This window comes from Oryctolagus cuniculus, chromosome X (assembly GCF_051225735.1).
Source record: "Oryctolagus cuniculus isolate XC-2025 breed Fujian yellow rabbit chromosome X, ASM5122573v1, whole genome shotgun sequence".
NCBI classification, from domain to species: domain Eukaryota; kingdom Metazoa; phylum Chordata; class Mammalia; order Lagomorpha; family Leporidae; genus Oryctolagus; species Oryctolagus cuniculus.
Window position 1 is genome coordinate 99,703,843 of NC_142888.1, and position 25,797 is coordinate 99,729,639.

A 25,797-nucleotide genomic window follows, 5' to 3' on the forward strand; every position below is an offset into this window, starting at 1 on the left:
AACAAAAGAGATTGGGCCGGCAGCATGGCGCAGTAGGTTAATCCTCCACTTGTGGCACCAGCATCCTGTATGGGCACCAGTTCTAGTCCCGGCTGTTCCACTTCCAATCCAGCTCTCTGCTATGGCCTGCGAAAGCAGTGGAGGATGGCCCAAGTCCTTGGGCCCCTGCACCCACGTGGGAGACCCGGAAAAAGCTCATGCGTACTGGCTTTGGACTGGCATAGCTCTGGCCGTTGTAGCCAACTGGGAAGTGAACCCAGTGGATGGAAGACCTCTCTGTCTCTACCTTTCTCTGTAACTGTCTTTCAAATAAATAAAATAAAATCTTAAAAAAAAAGATTAAAAGAGATCTATCAGAAGAAAGAATCAGTGAGACTAAAGGCAGTCTATTTGAAAATACATAGCTGGAGAAAAAACAAAACAAAACAAAACAAGGGGAATGAAGAAAGAGTATAGAAAATGTGGAATAGTATGAAAGGAGCAAATATTCAACTTACTGAGATTCAAACGGGACTTGAGAATATCAAAGGAATATGTAGAATATTCAAAAAGATAATGACCCCAACTTCCAAAAATCTAAAGAAAGATACAATTTTCCAACTACAGAAAGGTCAAACGTCATTAGTTAGATCCAACCCAAGGAAATCTACCTCAAGACAGATTATAATAAAGCTCTCCAAGGTTAAAAATAGAGAATTCTCCTAACTTATAGAAAAAGAAGCAAATAATACATAACAGTCCAAATAAGCCTGAGTGCAGATTTCTTAGCAGAAACCTTACAGGGTAAGAAGGAAAGAGTTGACACTTTTAGAGTACTGAAGGAAAAATAAAATCCAGCAAAGAATACTGCATCCAGAAAAGCTATTCTAGCATGGGTGGGAATTATCATTATGCTCTTAAATCTGTATATATGAAATGCTGAAATTTGTTCACTTTATATAAATGATTTTTAAAAGATAAAAGACAGTACATGGAACATTTTCTAGGATAAATCATATTGTAGATCACAAAACAAGTCTCAACACATTTGAAAGAATAGAAATCATATTGAGTATCATTTCTAATGTTAATGCAATAAAACTAGAAATGAATAGCTAGTAAAACTTTGGAAAGCAAACAAATGCATGGAAATGAAACAACTGACTCCTGAAAAATCAATGGACCGAGGAAGAAATTTAAAAATTTTCTTGAAGTGAAAATGGAAACACAATGTATAAAAACCTATGGAATAGGCCAGCACCGTGGCTCACTTGGCTAATCCTCCGCCTGAGGTGCTGGCACCCCAGGTTCTAGTCCCGGTTGGGCTGCAGGATTCTGCCCTGGTTGCTCCTCTTCCAATCCAGCTCTCTGCTGTGGCCTGGGAGTGCAGTGGAGGATGGCCCAGGTCCTTGGGCCCTGCACCCGCATGGGAGACCAGGAGAAGCACCTGGCTTCTGGCTTCGGATTGGCGCATCATGCTGGCTGCAGCATGCCAGCCATAGCAACCATTTGGGGGGTGAACTAATGGAAAAGGAAGACCTTTCTCTCTGTCTGTCTGTCTCTCTCTCTCTCCCTCACTGTCCAACTCTGCCTGTCAAAAATAAATAAATGAATAAAAAAAGAAAAAAAACACTATGGAATATAGCAAAAACACTACTAAAGGCGAAGATTATAGGAATCAATGCCTGTATGAAAGGCTCAGAAAGATATCAGATAAAAAACTTATCACTGTATCTCAAAGAACCCACCTTGCCTAAAAACTAATCAGGAGATATCAGGATGGTAGAATATGGAGGGAGCTTACTGCTATAGGCTAAGGAAGTTAGTTTTAAAAAAATGGAGAGAGTGCAATCTCAGGGAAGATTTCAGGAGATAATTGCAGTGGAAATTCTGTGGACAGAAGAGGAATGCTGTGGATCTAATGGAGGGCGTGGATGTGCAACTTGAGCACAGATATAACACAGTACCCCAGCAGCCGAGAGCCTGAGTGCCAACTTTGGAGAGTGAGGTGAGACCACACTACAGAAGCCCATGCCATCGATGATTCAGGGTGAGCGTCATGTGATTCTGGCCAGGAGCCTGTGGAGGACAGAGTACCTGACAACCTAGAGGGAAAAAGGGGATATATTTCTCTATACCCTACCAACAACAGCACCCTAACAGCTGAGAGAAGGCAAGCATCATTTTGGAATACACAACAGCTGTGCCAGCTTGTGTCCATGTGCCCATCCAACTAGCTGAGAGGAGACGCTTCAGTCTGGCTGGGAGGATTGACGAGGCTGGGCACCCATGTAGAACTGTTAAGTGCCCCCAACCTCCCAACACATCACATGCTCTAGGACTCAAATTGCCTAGGCAGAGCATTCACAGGCATATGGCTCTGAGAGTGCCTCCACCTCTCTGTGGATAGGACAGACTCACAAGGTGGAGAAGATCTTTGGGACCCCATGACTATGGGAGACTTGTGTGCTGACATTATGGGAACACTATTACTGCATGGGAGAGCACAGGGTGTAGCTGGGTCTCTGGACAAAATCATAGTGAGAGACACCACACACTTATAGCATCTTGATTGCCTGGGCTGGGTCACTGCAACAGGATCTGTGCTGACACTGAGGACTGAACAGATCCTTTGATTCTCACAGCAGTGCAGAGGAGTATTGCACCCACTGTGGGCTAACACCCAGGGATTGATCACCTTGGAAAAGATTAGGTGAGGGTGTGACTATGCTAACAGAACTTGTCAGACTCTACCTTCTGACAAAAAAGAGGACATCTACCAGTCCAATTTGGGTGTCACACTGGATACTTGTCCCATCCTGGAGCACCGATCAGAGCTCTCTGACCACCTCTAGATATTAACTGAAAGATTAGACAATCCAGTAAGCCACAGAGGCATAGTCTAAAGATAAAAGCCAACAGAGGAAAAAAAAAACCGCAAATATCTCCACAAATGGCCTACAAATAAATGTAGACACTCAAGAAACTAGAATAAAGAAGACAACGTGATAGCCCCAAAGGAACACAACAGCACTTCAATATTAGAAAATGAGATGAAGAGATTGATGAAATATATGAAATGGAATTCAAAAGATTAATCATATGATTACTGAGAATCAATCAGAAGAAAATCATGAACTAAGGAAATCCATACATGACATGAATGAAAAGTTTCCCATGAAATTGAGGTTTTAAAGAAAAATCAAAATGAAATATTAGAAATGAAGAATTCAATAGAACAAACAAAAATGTGGTGGAAAGCTTTAACAACAGACTTGGTGAGGCAGAAGAATGAATATCTGAGCTAGAGGATGGATCTTTGAAAATTTTACAGTCAGACCAAAAAAGAAAAAATTAGAAAAATTAAAAACAATATTTGCAATTTATGGGATACTCTCAAATGACCCAACATACAGGTTTTATGAGTTCCTGAACACATGGAAAGAGAGAATGGATTAGAAGGCCTATTTAGTGAAATAATTACATGCAGGGATAGTTAAACCTTCACAAATCAATAAATGTGATACATCACATTAACAAACTATCAAAATACAATTGATTATCTAATAGATGTAGACGAGCATTTGATAAAATAAAACATCCTTTCATGATGAAAACCTTAAGCAAATTGGGTATAGAAGGAACAGTTCTCGGTACAATCAAGGCAGTCTATCAAAAACCCACAGGCAATGTGGCCGGCACTATGGCATAGCAGGTAAGGCCGCCGTCTGCAGAGCCAGAATCCCATATGGCTGCCGGTTTGAGTCCTGGCTGCCCACTTCCAATCCAGCTCTCTGCTGTGGCTGGGAAAACAGCGGAAGATGGCCCAAGTCCTTGGGCCCCTGCACCCACATGGGGGACCTGGAGAAAGCTCGGCACATCTGGCCTTTGTGGCCAGCTAGGGAGTGAACCAATGGAAGGAAGACCCCTATTTCTCTCTCTATCTCCTTTTCACTGTGTATAACTCTGGCATTCAAATAAATAAATACATCTTAAAAAAAAAAAACACACAGCCAGCATATTATTGAATAGGGAAAAGTTGAAAGCTTTCCCACTAAGATCTAGAACCCAACAAGGATGCCCAATATCACCTCTACTGTTAAATATAGTTTGGAAGTTTTAGCCAGAGTGATTGGTCAAGAAAAATAGTCAAACTATCTGTATTGGAGATGACATAATTCTATATATAGGAAATCCACTACGAAACTATTGGAACTCATGAAAGAATTTGGTAAAGTGGCAGGATACATAAAAACACACAAAAATCAACAGCCTTTGTATAGACAGACAATGCCATGGCTGAGAAAGAACATCTAAAATGAATTCCATTCGCAATAGCTACAAAAAATTTAAAGACCTTGGAATAAATTTAACTAAGGATGTTAAAGTTCTCTATAATGAAAATTACCAAACATTAACGAATGAAATAGAGGAAGACAAAAAAAATCAAAGAATCAGTATAATTAAAATGTCCTTACTAACAAAAGCAAGTTACAGATTCAATGCGATCCCAATCAAAATACCAAGGATATTGTTCAAAGATCTAGAAAAAATGTTGCTAAAATTCATATGGCCACACAAGAGAACCTGAATAGCTAAAGCAATCTTATACAACAAAATCAAATCCAGAGGCATCATGATATCAGATTTCAAGACAGACGACCAGGCAGTTATAATCAAAATAGCCTGGTATGGACAAAAAGCAAGGCCGTAGACAAATGGAACAAAATAGAAACTCTAGAAATCAGCCCACACATCTACAACTAACATCTTTAGCTAAAGATCCAAAATCAATCCCTGGAGGAAGGACAGTCTCTTCAACACATTGTATTGGGAAAACTGTATCTCCATGTGCAGAAGTATGAAACTGGACCCCTACCTTACACAAAAACCCACTCAAAATGAATCAAATACCTAAATCTATGACCCAATACCATCAAATTAATAGAGAATGCTGGGGAAGCCCTGCAAGACATTGGCATAGACAAAGACTTCTTATAAAATACCCCAGAAGCACAGGTAATTAAGCAAAGATTGACAAATTGGATTACTTCAAGCTGAGAAACTTCTGCATTGCAAAAGAAACATGCAGCAAAGTGAAGATGGAGAAAACATTGGCAAAGTATGCGACTGATTAAAGATTAATATCCAGAATCTATAAAGAGCTCAAGGTACTAAACAACAACAAAACAAACAATCCAGTTAAGAAATGGGCAAAGGACTTGAACAGGCATTTTTGAAAAGAGGAAATTCAAATTAGCAACAGTCAAATGAAAAAATGCTCAGGATCACTAGCCATCAGTGAAATGCAAATCAGTATCACAATGAGGGTTCACCTCATGCCAGTGAGAATGGCTTTCATACAGAAATAAACAAACAATAAATTCTGGTAAGGATGTGCAGAAAAAGCCACCCTAATCCACTTTTTGTGGGAATGTAGACTAGTTCAGCCTCTGTGGTAGACATTATGGAGATTCCTCAGATATCTGTATATAAACATACCATATAACCCAGCCATCCCACTCCTGGTAATTTACCCAAAGGAAATTAAATCTGCATATGAAAGAGTTATCTGTACCTCCAAAGTTCATTTCAGCCCAATTCTCATTAGCTAAAATATGGAATCAACCCGAAGGTTCAAAAACTTGTCGCTCCCCCTCTTCGTGGGGGAATGACACAGGACCCTGCGCTGTTCTTTCGTCTGCTCGGCCCTCCCCGGGTTTGCTGCTGGTTCTTCCCGGGTTGGCTACTATCCCTTCCACCTCCGTGGAAGGGCAGTTCCCCCTGGCCACATTCCCCACTTCCGCAGGGGAGCGGCACACCGCCGGCCAGCTCTTCTCGGGGGCTGCACAGGTTCCCTTAGATGTTCCCCATAGATGTTCCCTGGTGCATGCCGTCTCTCTCCTCCTTTATAGTCCTCCTCCGCCAATCCTAACTCGGCTGCCCACACGCCGAGTACGCTGCTCTCCTCCAATCAGGAGCAAGTCCTACAGTTTATTAGCTGAACTGGAGGCAGCTGTGCAGAAGCTGTTTACTTCTCTCCCAGCGCCATATTGTGGGAGAGCAGATGCATAGAATAAGTCTTAATTCCAGTAACTCAGTCTAGTCCGGTTTGCTCCCCACAAAACTGAAGACTAGATAAAAGGAATTATGAGATATGTACACTATAGAATACTACACAGTGGTAACAAATGACATTTGCAACAAAATGAATGCAACTGGAAGCTATTATATTTAGTGAAAATAGCCAGTCCCAAAAAGACAAATATAGTATGTTCTCACTGCTTTGTGGTAACTAATAGAATACCCAAAATGTAATCTATAGAAGTGAAATCGACACCTTGAAATGCAATGAATTTGAACAACCCTTGTGTATTTTTATATACTGTTTTGTGAACTATTTAGTGTAGGGAAAATCTTATGAATATGAAGTTAACTGAAAATAGATCTTTGTGAAAAATACCAATGGGAATAGAAGAGTGAGGAGGAAGAAGGATGGGAGTGAAGGTGGGAGGCAAGGTAAGGTGGGAAGAATCACTATATTCCTAAATATGTATATATGAAACACATGAAATTTATATGCTTTAAATAAAAGTTCCCTAGGAGGGAAAAAAAACAAGAACTAATCAAACCCTAATTTGGTAGAAGAAAAGAAATAATAAAGCTCAGAGCACAAATAATTGAAAGAGAGACTATAAACCAACACAGTAATCAATGAAATGAAGAAATTTTTTTAAAAGATAAATGTGATATACTACTAGCCTGGCTAACCTAGAGAAAAAGAGATAACACAAATACATTGGATCAGATATGACAATGCAGACATCATTACTCACACCATAGAAAGACAATGGATTGGTAGAGATTACTATGGACAATTATAAGGCAACAAATTTGATAATATAGAATAAACATACAAATTCTTGGACACATGCCCTTCACCAAGGTTTAATATTGAGGAAATAAAATGCCTAAACAGAACAATAATGAGTAGCAAGATTGAATTAGTAATACAAACTTTCTCGGCAAAGAAAAATTCATGATCATGGATTTTGGGGAAATCCAAGATGGCTGAAGATGGCTGAAATGAAATTCCTGTGCTTTCCTCCAGAACAACAAAGGAAAGACTACATTTCCAAGACATTAACTAAAGAAAAAATTCAGTATATGTATATATATATATTATAATATAATTATATCTGTGTGTGTAACAGAGGACAAATCTTACCACTACCATCTTAGCACATCTTTTTACAGCACATTTGTGGATCACTGAAAAAAAATGCACTTTCAATAAAATATGTCTTCATTCTCCTCATTCTCAGACTTTATATCTATCAGGGCTTAAATGATGCCAGGTATATTGAATTTCACCTTAGAGTTTGGTGAAAGTAATACAATATGCTTTTTAAATAAATCCAATGTTTTTGGTTAAACTGAAATATATGAATTCAGAAGTACTTGCTCTAAATTCTTTTTCCAGATACATCTCCAAAATCCTACCCTATATAAAAATTTTACCTTCTCTAAATCTCAGTAATTCATTTGCAGGCTTTAAGAAGATCTACATTTGGTAAATATCATTCCCAGTAGGGTTTGTTATCCTTCAAGGTATTCTGGAGGTGCGATTAGTTAAAAACTCATTGTATTGTTAATTAATAGATTGTTAAACATCCTGAAATTAATTCTTTTGACTATAATCTCACAATCCCTTTTCTAATAGTTTTTGACTGGGTATTGAAAGAGTAGATCTTTGCTTAGAAGGAAGACAATATTCTTAATACGTTCTAAGATGTGATTAAAGGTATCCATGTGGCAAAAGTCATTCTGAGGAGGAAGCTGAGTTTTTCATTCGAGTATATTTTGGATCATCTTGAAATTATAAAGGAGGAAAAAATAAGAAAGTTTTCAGATACGTTCTCAGCAAATTTCCCAAAGACATTTTAAAGACTTTTTTTAAAGAAATGTATTTCATGCTCATGTTAATTTTTCAATAAGGATTACTGCTTGCTTAGAATTTAATTATCTCTTTGAGGTAAGAACATATTTTAGTAAGCTAAAGAATAGCTTACTAATGCTTGTTAGTTCCTAGGAATTGTTAATGTAAGAAAACAAATAAGGTAACTATGAAAGTGTCTTGTCTGCATTATTGTAGAGAAAAGCAGCAAATTAGTATTAATTCTTTTTGAATGGGTTGTATAAGTTACAGGAAAATTGAAATTACACATTTGAAAATAACATTTTAACTTTGCAACATTACTGCCTTTAGAAACATGAAGAGCAAAGCAGGGCGAAAGTTGCCTCAGAGGTAACTTAAATATGACTTACATGTTACTGGCTTGCCAAGTTGAAATAGGCTGATTTCTGCAGCATGGATGCTTAAAAGGAAAGCCTTTATTTGGCAATCACTCTTTCCTCCATATAATCATGGATGTTAAATATGTACTTTTTGCAATTGTCCATTTAATTACTGACTCATTTTAAAAAGCAATTAGAAACAAAAGGGAATCTAAAAAAATTTATTTTATCATGGACATTTGATCCAATAAATCTTTTTTTAAAGTTTTTTTTTTTTTTTTTTTTTTTTTTTTTGAGTGGAGTTAAGAGACAGTGAGAGGGAGAGACGGAAAGGTCTTCCTTCCATTGGTTCACTCTCCAAATGGCCGCAATGGCCGATCCGAAGTCAGGAGCTAGGTGCTTCTTCCTGGTCTCCCATATGACTGCAGGGGCCCAAGCACTTGGGCCATCTTCTACTGCTTTCCCAGGCCACAGCAGAGAACTGTACTGGAAGTGGAACATCTGGGACACGAACCGGCACCCATATGGTATATGGCGCTGCAGGTGGAGGATTGACATACTGCGTCACGGTGCCGGCCCCGAATAAATCTTTATAACCTTAAAATTTTAACTCTCATATCATGTCCATTGAGTTAGAGATTTTCCCCTTGGTTTCCAGTGCAGAAGTTTTTATAGTAAGATCAATTTGCTTAGTTCCAGTATATGAACCAGTCAAAATATTATTAGTACCAGTTACCTAAGGTGCTCTCTAAGCTATTTTATTTCAAAAATAATTTATGAATCTCTAGAAAAAAAAGAAATTTTGCTCTATATTAATGGTTTCTTTGGCTTTTAGCCAAGGATGAATCTGTGTAATTTAGGCAAAAAAAGAGCAAGTTTGATGGAATGCCCTAGTAATATTGGTTTTTGGTGCTTACAATTGGAGAGAAAGGTACGCTCTTCACATTCTTCCCTGTAAACCAAGAACATTTTATTTCAAAATTTAATTTTTTCTATGTTAATAGAATTTTATGGTAATACCTTTTGATTGGCTAGAAGTTAATTTCATCCAAGCTATAATACTCTCTATGACTCATTCACAGGGGACAGAGAGTACAAAGAGGGAGAGCACATTTCAGTACAGTGGTTCTTAAAAAAGAATGATATTAGACCCTAGAGATCACTTTGTAGATTTTAGGGGACAATTTTGAGTCATGAGAATTATGAAGAGTGGACTCTACTGACATTTAGTAATAATAGGCATGAATGCAAAGAAGAAGAATCACAGAAAACTGTTCTTTGCCTTGTATAACTTTTGAAAATCCTGTTTGACAGTCACTATATTATCTAGGATAAATAATGATCTGAGCCTAGGAAACTATATGAGCTGAGAAACATGATAGCATTTTCAATTTTATTAATTTTAATAAAAACTGAAAATTTCAATGCAGCTGGCACATAAATTAAAGGAATGATTGTCATGATAGTATATAGTATTTTGTTTAGAATTTTATTGAGACCTGACATCATTCAGAAAATTATACAGTATTTGAATTGGTAGTTCACAATTCCTTAACTGGTAAGAAGTTTTAGCTGTCAATTTTGTAATGATGTTTTATGCAGGTATAGCACTAACCTGCTTCAATGTATCATTGATTAAAGTTGAGATCAAGTATCTATGTATTGAAATGTGTACCATTTTATAATATATTTTAAATTCATCTTCAAGTTAGGTAGGGAGAATTGTATTGAATTGTTTTTTAGTTATTTCAAAGAGAGAGAGAAAGCAAGCTCCTACTCACTAGATTATTCCCCAAATGCCAGGCTGAGCTAGGCTAAATCTGGGAACTAGGGATTCCATCCAGGCCTCCTAAGTGAATGTTAGAGATTCAGCTACTTGAGCCATCCCCTTTTATGTCCCATGGTTCACATTAGCACATTAGCAGGAAATTTTAATCAGGAGTAGAGCCAGAATCCTACCCTAAGTACTAGAATGCAGATTTCTTATCTGCATCTTAACTACCTGTACTTAAATTGAATTTTTAATTATCCACAAATGTTATATTAAATATGAAATAAATTTCATTATATTAAATGACAAATGTGGGTGGGAATTGGGTATAGTATTTAAGATGCTGCTTAGGACACCCACTTCCAATATTGGAGTGCCTGAGTTTTAAGTACTGACTATGCTTCCAAATCAAGCTCCCTGCTGGTGCATACCCTGGGAGGCAGCAGGCAATGGCACAAGTAATTGGATCCCTGCCATCCATGTGGAAAGCTCAGGTTGAGTTCTAAGTTCTTAACTTGGCCTAGCCTAACCCTAGCTGTTGTTAACATTTAGGGAGTGAATCAGCAAATGGAAGAGCTTTCTTTGTCTGTCTACCTTTATCTTTCAAATAAAATTAAAATAAATAAATAACATAAATAAAAATTAAGCTTATATTCAACATCATTACTATTTTTTTCATTGCTCTATACTCCAGTTGTTCTGATTCAATGTTTTTCCAGAAAAAAATTCTCCTGCCTAGGGATCCCTTTGCATGCTTTGTTTCCTTGGCCTACAATGTTATTCCACAGTTATCTGCATGACTTGCTGCATTAGCTTCTGAGTTATTTTCTCCAATATAAAATTCCTTGGATAAAATTTTTCCTGGCCATCCCGTTTAAAATTAAACATCTACTTCAGCTTTCATCAACTTCAGCACTCGTTATCTCCTTCATTTATTATTCCTCCATGGAGATAATCATCAGTATATAAAATATCTTCAAGAAGTAGATGGATTTTCTGCATTAAAATAATCAATTTAATTTTCCCCAAAACTTTTTTGAATTTCCCTAGTACTATCATCTACACTAAAATGCAAGGATCACAAAGGCAACGACTTATCACTTTTATTTATTTATATATTCTCTATAACCTAGTACAATGTCTGGAGTTTAGTAGGTGCTCAAAAATATTTATCAAATAAATGATTGAATACTGTACTTTTTTAAAAATAAAGAACTGCATAGAGATCGACTGAAGTATGACCTCCCTATTCTGTAAACAATTCTAGTAGAAAATACTTTTGAAATCACTGATGCATACACATGTATTTGATGCATAATGTAAACCAAACCAAAATGAAACCCATCCCTCAGTAATGTCTTATAAAACAAAGGTTGAGGGCCAGCACTGTGGCGTAGTGGGTAAACCTGCTGCCTGCAGTGCTGGCATCCCATATGGGCGCCTGTTAAAATCCTGGCTACTCCACTTTCAATCCAGCTCTCTGCTATGGCCTGAGACAGCAGCGGAAGATGGCTCAGGTCTTTGGGACCCTGCACCCGCATGGGAGAACCAGAAGAATCTCCTGGCTCCTGGCTTCAGATCAGCGCAGTTCCAGCCATTGCAGCCAACTGGGAAATGAACCAGCACATGGAAGAGGAAGACCCACCCCCCACCTCTCCTTGTCTCTGTGTATAACTCTGACTTTCAAATAAATAAATAGATATTTATTTAAAAAAGAGAGATGTACAAAATTGTTTTATATCTATTTTTCCTGTGAATGTAAAAATCTTGAAATGTATATAAGATAGAGAATTATTATCTTCACTTAACAGAGAAACAGAGTTACAGAAAATTATGTAACTGAGTTACAAGAAATAAGTGATTAGGCAGAGGACTTGTGTCTTTTCATTTCTGGTCATTTTAGTTTCCCCTATTAGTCTGTATGAGAGCAATTTTTTTTTGTTAGGGTTTTTTTTTTTAACTTTTATTTAATGAATATAAATTTCCAAAGTACAGAATATGGATAACAATGGCTTCCCCCCCATAACGTCCCTCCCACCCGCAACCCTCCCCTTATCCACTCCCTCTCCCCTTCCATTCACATCAAGATTCATTTTCGTTTCTCTTTATATACAGAAGATCAGTTTAGCATACATAAAGTAAAGATTTCAACAGTTTGCTCCCACACAGAAACATAAAGTGAAAAATACTGTTTGAGTACTCGTTATAGCATTAAATCTCAATGTACAGCACACTAAGGACAAAGATCCTACATGAGGAGTAAGTGCACAGTGACTCCTGTTGTTGACTTAACAAATTGACACTCTTGTTTATGGCATCAGTAATCACCCTAGGCTCTTGTCATGAGCTGCCAAGGCTATGGAAGCCACCTGAGTTCACTGACTCTGATCATATTTAGACAAGGCCATGGTCAAAGTTGAAGTTCTCTCCTCCCTTCAGAGAAAGGTACCTCCTTCTTTTTTTTTAACTTTTATTTAATGAATATAAATTTCCAAAGTACGGCTTATGGATTACAATGGCTTCCCCCCCATAACGTCCCTCCCACCCACCACCCTCCCCTTTCCCACTCCCTCTCCCCTTCCATTCACATGAGGATGCATTTTCGATTCTCTTTATATACAGAAGATCAGTTTAGCATACATTAAGTAAAGATTTCAACAGTTTGCTCCCACACAGAAACATAAAGTGAAAAATAATAGATGATTTTTTAAATGATGATGAAATCAGATCAGACCTATTGTCATGTTTAATCCCAGTGAGAGTCAAGTTGGGAATTGATAATTTCTTTCTTTTTTTTTTTACAGAAGATCAGTTTAGTATACATTAAGTAAAGATTTCAACAGTTTGCACCCCCATAGAAACACAAAGTGAAATATACTGTTTGGGTACTCGTTATAGCATTAAGTCTCAATGTACAGCACATTAAGGACAGAGATCCTACATGAGGAGTAAGTGCACAGTAACTCCTGTTGTTGACTTTACGAATTGACACTCCTGTTTATGGCATCAGTAATCTCCCTATGCACCAGTGATGCGTTTCCAAGGCTATGGAAGCCCCTTGAGTTCTACGACTCTTATCTTGTTCAGACAAGGTCATAGTCAAAATGGAGGTTCTCTCCTCCCTTCAGAGAAAGTTACCTCCTTCTTTGAAGACCTGTTCTTTCCACTGGGATCTCACTCACAGAGATTTTTTTTTTTTTTTTTTTTTTTGCCAGAGTGTCTTGGCTTTCCATGCCTGAAATACTCTCATGGGCTTTTCAGCCGGATCCGAATGCCTTTAGGGCTGATTCTGAGGCCAGAGTGCTGTTTAGGACATCCGCCATTCTATGAGTCTGCTGAGTATCTTGCTTCCCATGTTGGATCACTCTCCCCTTTATTTATTCTATCTGTTAGTATTAGCAGGTACTAGACTTGTTTATGTGCTCCCTTTGGCTCTTGATTTTGTGCACACAGGCTTTCTACAGCCAATCATTTATCATATTCCATTGGCTAGGCAACCCATTATTAATTCTGCCAAACTATCTACTTGACTTTTTTTTTAATTTGAAATTTAAAAAAAATCTCTAATTGGTTTGACACAGTTTATGTTTTTATGTCTTTCTCATTAGAACTACATGTGCATAATTTACAGAATATACTCATAGCATTAGTGGAACTAGAAAAGACAAATACCAGATCTCCTTCATGTTTTTTAAACTTTTTCACTCTTGTGATATCTTTTGGTATAGGAGCTCAATAAATAAATTCTGTGACAGATGACTGCATTTCAAATGAATATATATACATCATAATAGGTAACTATTCTTTCCCCACTTCTACAGGCATTGGTAAAATGTGTAGAATACATTGTTAATTTAAATTTATAAAAAAGAATTGACGTCCAATACTTATCACCAGATATTTCATTCAAGATTTTAAGTAGATGATGTTATCTTGGAGAAAATTAGAGATCCAGTTGATGACAATGCAATTAATGGGACCAAAAATCTACAAAGTTAACTTAAAAGTGTTTGTTTAGACAGCCTGGAAATGTAACAAACACTTGGGAATAATTTATCTTTGAATACACAATGAATTTTCTGATCATAAATATCTTCCAAAGTAAAATAGCACATATGCATAATGATATTTAATTAATGATAAATCTCATGCTTATGAATTGTGAACTAAATAAATGTTTTCAATATGAATTAAAACAAAAAGCCCCTAAAATTAGCACGAAAAATTAGGATAGAAGAAAGGAATGTCATTGTGTTCTTGGAATTGTGTATACAAATCACATTGAAACTGTTAATAACTAATTAAAAGTAAAATAAAATTAAATTAAATGAACAAACATCATTTGGATAATACATTCTCTCTAGCAGACAATATAAAAGCACAAAATAACAATGATTGTATGCCAACTCAATTTCTTCCTTATTTTTCTGAGGCTAATATTAGAGTCAGATACACGCTCAATTTTGTCAGTTGCCTATGTGAATATTTTTAAAAAATATTTATTTGAAAGGCGGAGTTAAAGAGGCAGAGGTGTGGGAGAGTCTTCCATCTGCAGGTTCACTCCCCAAATGACCACAATGGCTGGAGCTGAGCAGATCTGAAGCCAGGAGCCTGGAACTTCTTCCATGTCTCCCATGCTGGTGCAGGGACACAAGGACTTGGCCATCTTCCACTGCTTTCCAAAGCCATAACAGGGAACTGGATTGGAAGCAGAGCAGCCAGGGCACAAACCAGTGTCCATATGGGATGCTGCCACTGCAGGTGGCAGCTTTACCTGCTATGCCACAGTGCTGTCCCCAACGTATGTGAATATTAATATGGGAGAGGACAGTTCTATTTTACTGTCTGGGGAATGCTTGAACCACATGTTTATTAATAAGCAAGGTGAAACAACGAAAAGTATTTTTGTAGGTATTATAAAATTCAGTGATTTTTGGGAAAATGGGGATATTATAGATAAGACATTTTCATTTATGAAAGATAAGGTAGAGTACAGCATCAATATTTAAAATCACCTACATAACCTAAATTAGTCTGGCCTTTGATTATAAAACCAAGGCTGAGTTCTTCATATAAATGTTAAAATTATCACTAATAAAATTGTATATGGTGATACCACACCCGGAAGTCACCATGGATACATGTTGCAAAATAGCAAAATTTTGATTTACATTATCTGATCATGTGTGTGTGTATATAGAAAGGGAGAGGAATAGTTTTTCAAAGGTTCATGGAAATGTATATTATGAAAACACTATGTATGGATTTCAAGTTGCACAAAAATAAATAATGGACAAGACCATACAAAGGGATGTGTTTCAGGCCTCTCTTTTTCTACTGGCATAACTCAATTGAGCTGTAGAAAGGAGCTCCATAGTTTCAGGTCTTGGCTCAAAACAGCCCACTGTCTCTTCTTTCTCTCTTCTGTTTTTTGTTTGTCTGTTTGATTGTTTGGCTTTGTTTTGCTTCCACTATTCTGCTGGAGTTAGACTGCTACCAAGGGACTAAAATACTCATTGTCAAATTAGTATCCCTGGGTAATATCTGATGCCTGTGACCTAACAAAAAGTCTATTTTCCTGCTATTCACATAACTACAACACCTTCCCTTTTGTTAATTTATGTAGTATATTTGTCTTCACCCTTTTATTGCCTATCTATATTCCTATATTTTATGTTTTAGGTATATCACTTATCAATAACACATAGTTTGAGTTTTTAAATACAGATTTTATTTTTAAAATATTGACTGATTAATTTATTTGAGAGAGTGACAGGAAGAGAGGAGGAGAGGGAGAGCAAGAGTGTTTCCATCACTGTGAAAATGGCTGTAAGAGCCAGGGCTAGTTCAAGCCAAATCCAGGAGCCAGGAACTCTATCCTAGACTCCCACATGGGTAACAAGGGCCCATGTACTTGGACCACCTTCTGATGCCTTCCCATGTGGATTAGCAAGAAACTGGATTGGAAGCAGAGAAGCCAGGAAAATGGTACTCTGATGTGGGATGCCAGTGACACAGAGGACAGCGTAAACTCTGTGCCAAAATACTGGCCCCAAAATTTTTGCAGTTTTTAAATCGTAGCATTTACTGTTAATGTACTTATGTTTATGATTGACTTGATTTTTAAAATTTTAACAGCTCTAAGAACTTTGAACATGTGAAAATGCCTGTAATACCTCACCACAGTCAAAGTAATAGCAATATCCAGTATCCCAAAGTTTTCTTGCGCTTCTTTTTTTTTTTTTTTTTTTTTGTAGTAAGAACATCTAACAATTAATATGTGATCTACCCCTCCAAGTTTTAGAGAAATACTGTATTGTTAATTACAGGTACAATTTGGTTCCAGAGATCTCTAGTATTTATTCATATAGCATTATTTAAACTTTTTATCCGTTTATGCATTATCCATTTATCCATTCTCCTATGTCTTCTTAAAGCTCATCAGATCCTATTGTACTATCTGCTTCCATGAGTTTTGCTATTAGAGCTAACTTATGGAAGTGGAAGGACACAGTATTTTTCTTTCTATTTTTTGGTAGTGTCACTTACTGTAAAATCCTGCATGTTCATCTATGTTGTAAATAGCATAATTTCTTTTTCTATACTTAATTATTCTCCATTTTATGTATATACTGCACTTTCCTTATCCATTTATATACTCTTGGACACTTGGATTATTTCCATAACATTGCTACTGTGACAAATGCTGCATTAAATGTCAAAGAGCTGATACATCTTTGAGATACTGATTTCAATTATTTGGGATCTATTTCAGTTCTTTTGTATATTGAATTCTCTGCTTCTATGAGTTTGTCTATTATAAATGTCTCATATAACTTAAGTCATTGGCTTGTTTCATTTAGCCTAATGCCCTCCAGATTGATCTATTTGTAGTAAATAGAAAGATTTCCTTATTTTTAAATCTTAATATTCCCTTTTTTATATACCATATTTCCTTTATTAGTAGACATGTTCCTTACAAATCTTGACTGTTGTGAATAGTGTTGCAATAAATATGAGAATGCATATATTTCTTTTAAGATTCTGGTATTAATTATTATGGATCTATACCCAGATGTGGAATTGCTGGGTCATAGGATAATTTTTTTTTTTTTATTTTTGTCGAATATCTACACTATTCCATACCTGTTGTGTAATTTTACATTCTCATCACCATTATACAAAGTTTTGAATTATTCTATACCCTTTTTAACACTGATTATTTATCATTTTAAAAATAATAGTCATTTAACAGGTATGAAGTAGCACCTGATTATTAGTTTGCTTTATATTTCCCTGCTGATTAATGACATTCAGCCTCTACTTATATATCTATTGTCTATTTTAATTACTTCTTTGGAGAAATCACTACTCAATTACTTTACTCATTATTAAAGTGAGTTATATATTTTTGTTATTGAGTTGTAAAGATTCCTTATACATTTTAGAAATTAATTCCTACTCCCCATGTAGGATCTATGTCCTTAATGTGTTGTACTATACCACTTAACGGTAAAACTACTACTCCAACACTACTCTATACTTTGTGTGTCTGTGTGGGTGCAGTCTGTTGAAATCTTTACTTAGTATATACTAAGTTGATCTTCTGTATATAAAGATAATTGAAAATGAACCTTGATTAAAAATGGGATGGGAGAGGGAGTGAGAGATGGGAGGTTTGCGGGTGGGAGGGAGGTTATTGGGGGAAAAGCCACTATAATCCAAAAGTTATACTTTGGAAATTCATATTTATTAGATAAAAGTTGAAAAAAGTAAAATTAAAACTAATTTTAAAATATATATACAATCCAGCCGGCGCCACAGCTCACTAGGCTAATCCTCCGCCTTGCGGCGCTGGCACACCAGGTTCTAGTCCCGGTCGGGGCGCCGGATTCTGTCCCGGTTGCCCCTCTTCCAGGCCAGCTCTCTGCTGTGGCCAGAGAGTGCAGTGGAGGATGGCCCAAGTGCTTGGGCCCTGCACCCCATGGGAGACCAGGATAAGTACCTGGCTCCTGCCATCGGATCAGCGCGGTGCGCCGGCCGCAGCGCGCCAGCTGCGGCGGCCATTGGAGGGTGAACCAATGGCAAAAGGAAGACCTTTCTCTCTGTCTCTCTCTCTGTCACTGTCCACTCTGCCTGTCAAATATATATATATATATATATATATATATGTACAATCCACAAAAATTTGGCTAAATAAAAAAAGCTTTAAACTAAAAAATCAGAAAGAAGAAAGATTAAAATTGATGCCATAGAAATAAAAAGGATCATAAGGGTCTACTATGAAAAATTATAGTATACACCAACAAATTGGATAACCTAGAATAAATTCAGATATATAAACAATCTAAATAATGAAGAAAGCCAAAGGTTGAAATGGTATAGAGAGTATGGATATTTAATGGTATAATCAGTAATCAAAAGCTTTGGTGCAGTGGGTTAAAGCCCCAGCCTGCAGTGCCGGCATCCATATGCACTCCGGTTCTAATCCCGGTTGCTACACGTCCGATCCAGCTCTCTGCTATGATCTGGGAAAGCAGTGAAAAATGCCTCAAGTCCTTGGGCCCCTGCACCTGCTTGGGAAACCTGGAGGAAGCTCCTGGCTCCTGCACCCACATGGGAGACCTGGAGGAAGCTCCTGGCTCCTGGCTCTGGATCAGCTCTGCTCTGACCATTGTGGTCATCTGGGGAGTGAACCAGAAGATGGAAGACCTCTCTCTCTATCTCTGGCTCTACCTCTCTTTGGAACTCTGTATTTCAAGTAAATAAAATAAATATTTAAAAAACAGTTACCTGGCAAAGAAAATCCATAACTTCATTAAAATGAAAAATCATTAGTAAATTTTATGAAATATTTAGAAAAAAAAATGACATCAGTGTTTCTCAAACTCTGCCCAAAATTCAAACAGGAGCAAATACTTTCACTTCATTGTAGAATATCGTAGTATTCTGCTACTAAAGTCAGAAAGGGATACTAAAAAAATAAAAGTTAAGGCAATATCCCTATTGAATACATATGTAATCATCACAAGAATCAACTAGCATGATTAAGTGTGATTTATCCCTGGGATGCAAAAATTCACCATACTCTGCTCAATAAATGTAGTAGACTACATTAAGAAAATGTGGACTAAGAATCATATAATCATTTCAAGAGATGCCAAAGAAAGCTTTTGATAAAATTCCCACATACTTTTTTGTAAAAAATAGTCAACATGGAGAAAAATATATTTTGTTTATATATGTAATAGAATTCCATATAATCTAAGGCTACCTGTTGGGAGAATTTTATTTATGCGTTCATTTCCTTACTAATTATTGTCTGTTCAGACTTTCTATTTTTTTTTCATTGTTCTGTATTGGTAGGTTGTGCATTTTTAGAAATTTGTCCATTTCATATAGATTATACCCATTTTTAGTGTAAAATTGTATAATCTATTCTCCTAAGTTTTTATTTCTGTAAAATTAATCATAAGGTTTACAATCACCTTTCTTATTTAGTAACTTGTTACCTCCCTTTTTCTTAGCCTAGCTAAAAGTTTCTTAAATTTGTTTATTTTTTAAAAAAAACTGGTTTAATTGATGAATTTGTTGTTTGATAATCTCTATTTTATTATGATCTCCTGTATAATTATTATTGCCTTGCTTTTTCTAGCTTTGTATTTTATTTTTCCAATTTTGTAAGTTAACCAATTAGATTACACCTTGAGATATTCTTATTTTTAATGTACAATTTTATAGTTGTAAATGACCCCATTGACATTATTTATATGATATTGAATAAGTTTAGTATGCTGTTTTGTTTTTCATTTGTGTCAATATATTTCCTAATTCGTCTTGTCCCCTACCCCCCAATGGCCCATTTCTAACCGATTAAGCTCCAAGTTTTCAACTTGGTGAATATTTCAACAAAATTGATATAGATGCATTAAAATAAGTTGAAAAAATCATAATATAGAGCTTATATATTCTTTATTATCATTAAGAATGAAAATAATTTGTTGTATAAAAGGTATCCTTGGACAATAGAGTATCTTTTACAGATATAAACTGTCTTATAAAGAGGAGATTGGGCAAATATGATCTCCTTTCATAGATTGCAAAAATATATAAAGAAGTGACTAGTAATCTTTTCAACAATTATTTTGATGGAAATGAACAAAACAATTCAAACGAAGGATTGCATTATATTTTTAACAATATGTTATTGGTTTCACATGACATGGCTTGTTTTGACATCATCATTTTTCTTGTGATTTCAGAGAAATTTGGTTTCTCGTATAAAATTGTATATCATTTTCGTCAGTGGTATCTAGGATCATTATACTTTCTTCTTCCTAATGATTTCTCATTGCATCATTTTAAGTATACTAAGCATATGTGTTTTAGAAATTCAAAAAAATACTTATTGACAAATTTATGAATAATCTATGCACTTATGACACCCATATCAGTTATTCAAGCCAACAAGCCAATACTATTTTTTAACCTCTAATGGAAAATATTTGAAAACTAACCAATCATGTTTATGCACACCACCACTGAAATTCTTATAAGTACTTTGATTGATGTAAATTGACTCTATTTTACCTTTCCTCCATCAATGAACTTTGCCAACACTGACACATTTATTATATAGACATTTCATAATGAGAATTTCATTATTTGTATCGAATCTATAATCATATGACCCTCTCTCTTCTTTAATTGTAAATGCTTTTGGTTTCAGAAGATACTTGTGTAGCTCTGTTTTCACTCATGGTACCTGTGGCTTAAAATCCAGTATTTCAAAGGTATACCAACAAGTCAAACCAAGTGAATAGATTGTCTAAAACAAAACAAAACAAAAACTAAGTGTGATTTTGAATTATCTACCACTTCAAGCATTTGTAAAACTACCTACTCCCAAGCACACATGTCACAACTTGTTAACAAATAACCACAAAGAGCAACAGCTTAGAGTTTGCTAGGCAGCAACCAGTGCAGTACACTGTACATTACAATGCTGTATAAATTGCCTCCCTGTTCTATTTATACATAAAATAATTTGGGTTACATCTCTTAGAAAAATAAGTATAAGAGATTAGCTCTCAACAGATTAATAGTCTCCAAACAATTTCACTCTTTTTATTTAAAAGATTTATTTTATTTATTTGAAAGACAGAGTTACAGAGAGAGGTAGAGACAGAGAGGCCTTCCATCTGCTGGTTCACTCCCCAGATGGCCGCAACAGCTAGAGCTGCACCAATTTGAAGCCAGGAGCCAAGAGGTTCTTCCAGGTCTCCCACGTGGGTGCAGGATCCCAAGGACTTGAGCCATATTCTACTGCTATCCCAGGCCATAGCAGAGAGTGGAATCGGAAGAGGAGCAGCCGGGACTAGAACCGGTGCCCATATGGGATGAAACTGTGCCGGCCTGCAACTTCACCCTTAAACCTGAAATTTTCATTACTGTTTTGAGTTGTGAAAAGAGAGCCAATTTTAGTAAATCACTTGACAAAAAAAAAAAAAAAAAAAAAAAAGTACATACCCATCAATTAAATGAATATATGAATAAATAAATAATCAGGAGTTTGTGCAGTGTGTCTATGTGGTGAAATACAGGTCCTAGAAAACAGAAAAAAACTTTAAATCAATGAAAAAAACAGAAATGAAAAATAGAAATGTTTGAAAATTTAAGTCTAGCTAAAGTTAGTATCAATGTTTTTACTATTTTAAAATTTTTATTTTCTTAATTTCTTCATAGAGCAAAGGATAACCTTCCCAAGAACTCCATTCATATCCTTCCACCTAGAGAAAATATTGAAGTACTCTGTACAAGAGGGTTAACTGTTTTGAACCCATAAGTACTTTGTTAAAATGTAATATTCAATTATATTTCCAGAATAATGAAAAACAAGAGGACACACATATGTATATATAATTTTAGGATGCAGAGTGAAAACCTTAAATGTTTCCATTATGTGATAAGACGTCTCTTAGATAAATTGAACAAAGTCCACCCTAATGATGATCTCATTATTCCAATGTCTGAGATATTGAATTAGATTATAAAAAATATAGTTTATAATGCAAATTTCCAAAGAAAATTCCACTCTTTTCAAAAGTTCACGATCATAAAATTTTTCAGGCAAATTATTTTGTTTTTTTTTAAAGATTTATTTATTTAGTTGAAAGTTACAGTTACACAGAGAGAAGGAGAGGCAGAGAGAGAGAGAGAGGTCTTTCATCCGCTAGTTCACTCTCCAATTGGCCGCAACTGCTGGAGCTGCGCTGATCTGAAGCCAGGAGCCAGGAGCTTATTCTGGGTCTCCCACGTGGATGCAGGGGCCCAAGGACTTGGGCCATCTTCTACTGCTTTCTCAGGCTATAGCAGAGAGTTGGATCAGAAGTGGAGCAGCTGGGACTCGAACCGGCGCCTATATGTGATACCAGCACTGCAAACCAGGGCTTTACCACGCTGAGCCAAAGCGCTGGCCCCTGTCAGGGAAATTTTTAAAACTGGCTAACTTGAGAAAATGATACAAAAGGAAATAGTATCATCATAAAACCTAAATCAGGGCCAGTGCCGCGGCTCAATAGGATAATCCTTGGCCTGCAGCGCTGGCACCCCGGGGTTCTAGTCCCAGATTCTGTCCCTGTTGCTCCTCTTCCAGTCCAGCTCTCTGCTATGGCCCGGGAGTGCAGTGGAGGATGGCCCAAGTCCTTGGGCCCTGCACCCCATAGGATACCAGGAGAAGCACATGGTTCCTGGCTTCAGATTAGCAAGGTGTGCTGGCTGCAGCGAGCCGGCTGCAGCGGCCATTGTGGGGGTGAACCAACGGAAAAGGAAGACCTTTCTCTCTGTTTCTCTCTCTCACTGTCCACTTTGCCTGTCAAAAAAAAAAAAAAAACAAAAAACAAAAAACAAAAAAAAAAACTTAAATCAAGATCTTTCTATTTATGTGTGTGGGTGTAGGTTTATTATATATGTGTGTGTGTGCATGTATGTATTTGTGTGTGTGTGTGTGTGTGTGTGTGTGTGAATTCAAAATATCCTCCATATCATGGACGAGTTCTATTCATAAACTCTTATAAATGAGCATGATCGAGGCTGCTGATATCTCTTCAGATAATCTATGTCTACATCTTTAGGCCTTGAACATTTCTATGGACAGTGTTAGGATAAAGTGATTTTATTTATGCTGTACGATAATAGTGTTCTAGATAATAAAGGTTTTATAGCCTCATCCTGAACATGAGATACTAAGCATGAAGGACAAGCCTCTCATGGCCATTAAGTTGGGTCAAATATTTGAAATATATATATCAAGAACAGATGAGGATTAATTTCTCCTACAGAAAAAAAAGTCTATTCAATTTTAGGTGATATCAGAGCCTGGGTCTGAAGAATGAATGCAAAAGGGCAGGACTTTTTGGAGATTGCTAGAGAACTCTATACTGTAGTTACTTCAGCAGTTTTCAGAGGGTTTCTGTGGGCTTGGAAATCAAAGCAACCATAACCTAGTTTCATTAAGTCAATCCAAGGCAGTCCAATGTAATTAATTTTAATGAATTGATCACCCACTGAGTTGCTATAGGCTATGATCTATTTTTTAATGAACATGACTGGGAAGTTCAAATTCACATGAAATAAGTGAAAGGAATCAAGTCATATCAGTCAGTTCTAACCCCTTCCTATGATAATTACCACAAGTGGACCATACTGATATTATGGCCATCATTACCTAACACAGTAGATAAAGTACATGTGGCCTTTTTGTGACATCTGTGATATTGTTTGAAATGCATGCTAACTATGAAATATGTCAGTAAATATCATTTATGGAACAAAACAACTAAGCCATAAAAATATAACTACCTTATTTGAATACAGACTCTGGAATATCTGCTGAAATTATTACATTAAAAATCAGAGAGGAAATTCAGGAAAAATTTATTTTTTAAAAAAGTCTATAATTCAACTGAATGACAAGTTGGTCAATAGGGATTTCCAATCAGTTCAGATTTTCCCCTCAGGGAATCTACTCCAAATATGTCTGTTTCTGGTGGTAGTGTGTTTCTCATCACATGCAAATCCGCTTGTTATCTACTAGTATGAAATTAACCATAGGGATTTCTACAGGATGCAGTAGGCAAAATGAATAGATTTAACCTGACTCTGCAATTTGCTTTTTTTCCAACTATATTTAACTTTGAAAGATATTTTTTACTTCAATTCAATTTCTTAACTTTTCTTTAGAAAACCTGACCAATTCTCCTTCCAAATGCAATGCATATAGCTCTTGATCACTGTAAAAATGAGAGGAAAAAAATCAAGGTATTGCAAGAGGCATCCATCTGAACTCTCAAATGTTATATAACATACTGAATAATTCTCTTTAACTCCTCAGTTCCCCTAAGATATGCTTCTCTTAGCTGGGCCTGGCCATTGTGTATTATCTCAACCTAGCTAAATTGAAAGCTGTATTGTTCTGAGTTGGAGTGTACCACTAGAGCAACATGCACAAAATTTGGAAAGTAGAAGTAAAATTGAAACCATTGTATTCTAAAAGTTCATATATAGGTTCCAGAACTGCTTGTGTGTGTGTGTGTGTGTGTGTGTGTATTGATCTGCTGGTCCATCAGTTGGTAGGTGGCTTCAACTTGTCCATCAACTCTGCGATATACACCATATCTTTTTTTAAAAAAAATTATATTTTATTTGAGAAGCAGAATCACAGAGAGAGGGAGATACATATGTTTTCCATCTGGCAATTCACTCACAAAAAGACTGCAAAGGCCAGAACTGGATTGATCCAAAGCCAGGAGCCAGGAGCTTCTTTTGGGTCTCCTACGTGGGTGTAGTGGCCCAAGCACTTGGGCCATCTTCTACTGCTTTCCCAGACCACAGCAGGGAGATGGATCAGAAGTGGAACAACCAGGACTTGAACCCATGGAGAAATGAGATGCTGGCTTCCCAAGCGGAGGCTTAACCTACTAAGTCACAGCATTGGCCCTGTATCCATCATATTTTCTACCTTTATCTTCCCATGTCTTGAGCCAGTGCCCTTTTCTTCCCAACTATTGGTCCTGCTGATTTAGCAACTTCAACATTTCACCAGAGAGACAATAACTTTTCTGCAAATGCCTAAGATATTTCCCTACATAAGCCCCTTATTTTTTCAACATTGTAATTATACATCTCTGAACCCTAACCAAAGCACTATATTATTCATAAGATATATTGTCCTTAAATATGAGAAGATACTACCACAATCTATATTACTCCTTCTTTTCTGGACAATCTTGACTAACATTATAATATATGCTTTTGATAAATCAGAAATTTATGTATGTGAAATAGTTTTCAAGTACTAATTCTATAAGAACCAAGTTGCTGCTGTTTCATTACTAGCTAGGGCATTTGGCATTCTTTTAAATGAATATCTTACTATTTTGTAGCCCAGGGCAGTGCTTTGACCTTTTCAATATTCCATAATTAGATTGGCTGCAATTCTACTTTGCCTCCTGTTTACAGTCTAAGCAGCCTCTGGGAAAGGGGCAAAGTGGCCAGCTGTTCACAGTTGAAAATATTTTAAAGGTCAAAGAAATAGAGCATTTCAGCTGTCTCTTTTGCTGAAATGCACTCACTGTTTTCATGAGACTCTAAAGACAGGAAATGTACTCTCTGTAAGACAAAGATGAAATAATGAAATTTTGTATTTCATCTCAGAAGTTTCTCAATTGACCTGGTTGTATGTCTCAACC

The 25,797-nt window shown here is 36.4% G+C and overlaps 1 pseudogene; it reads left to right on the top strand.

Annotated features, from left to right (window-relative positions):
- Positions 1-1,913: 1,913 nt before the first annotated feature.
- The window catches only part of LOC138847562 (DNA/RNA-binding protein KIN17 pseudogene), a 126,300-nt pseudogene continuing 102,416 nt past the window's right edge, over positions 1,914-25,797 (top strand).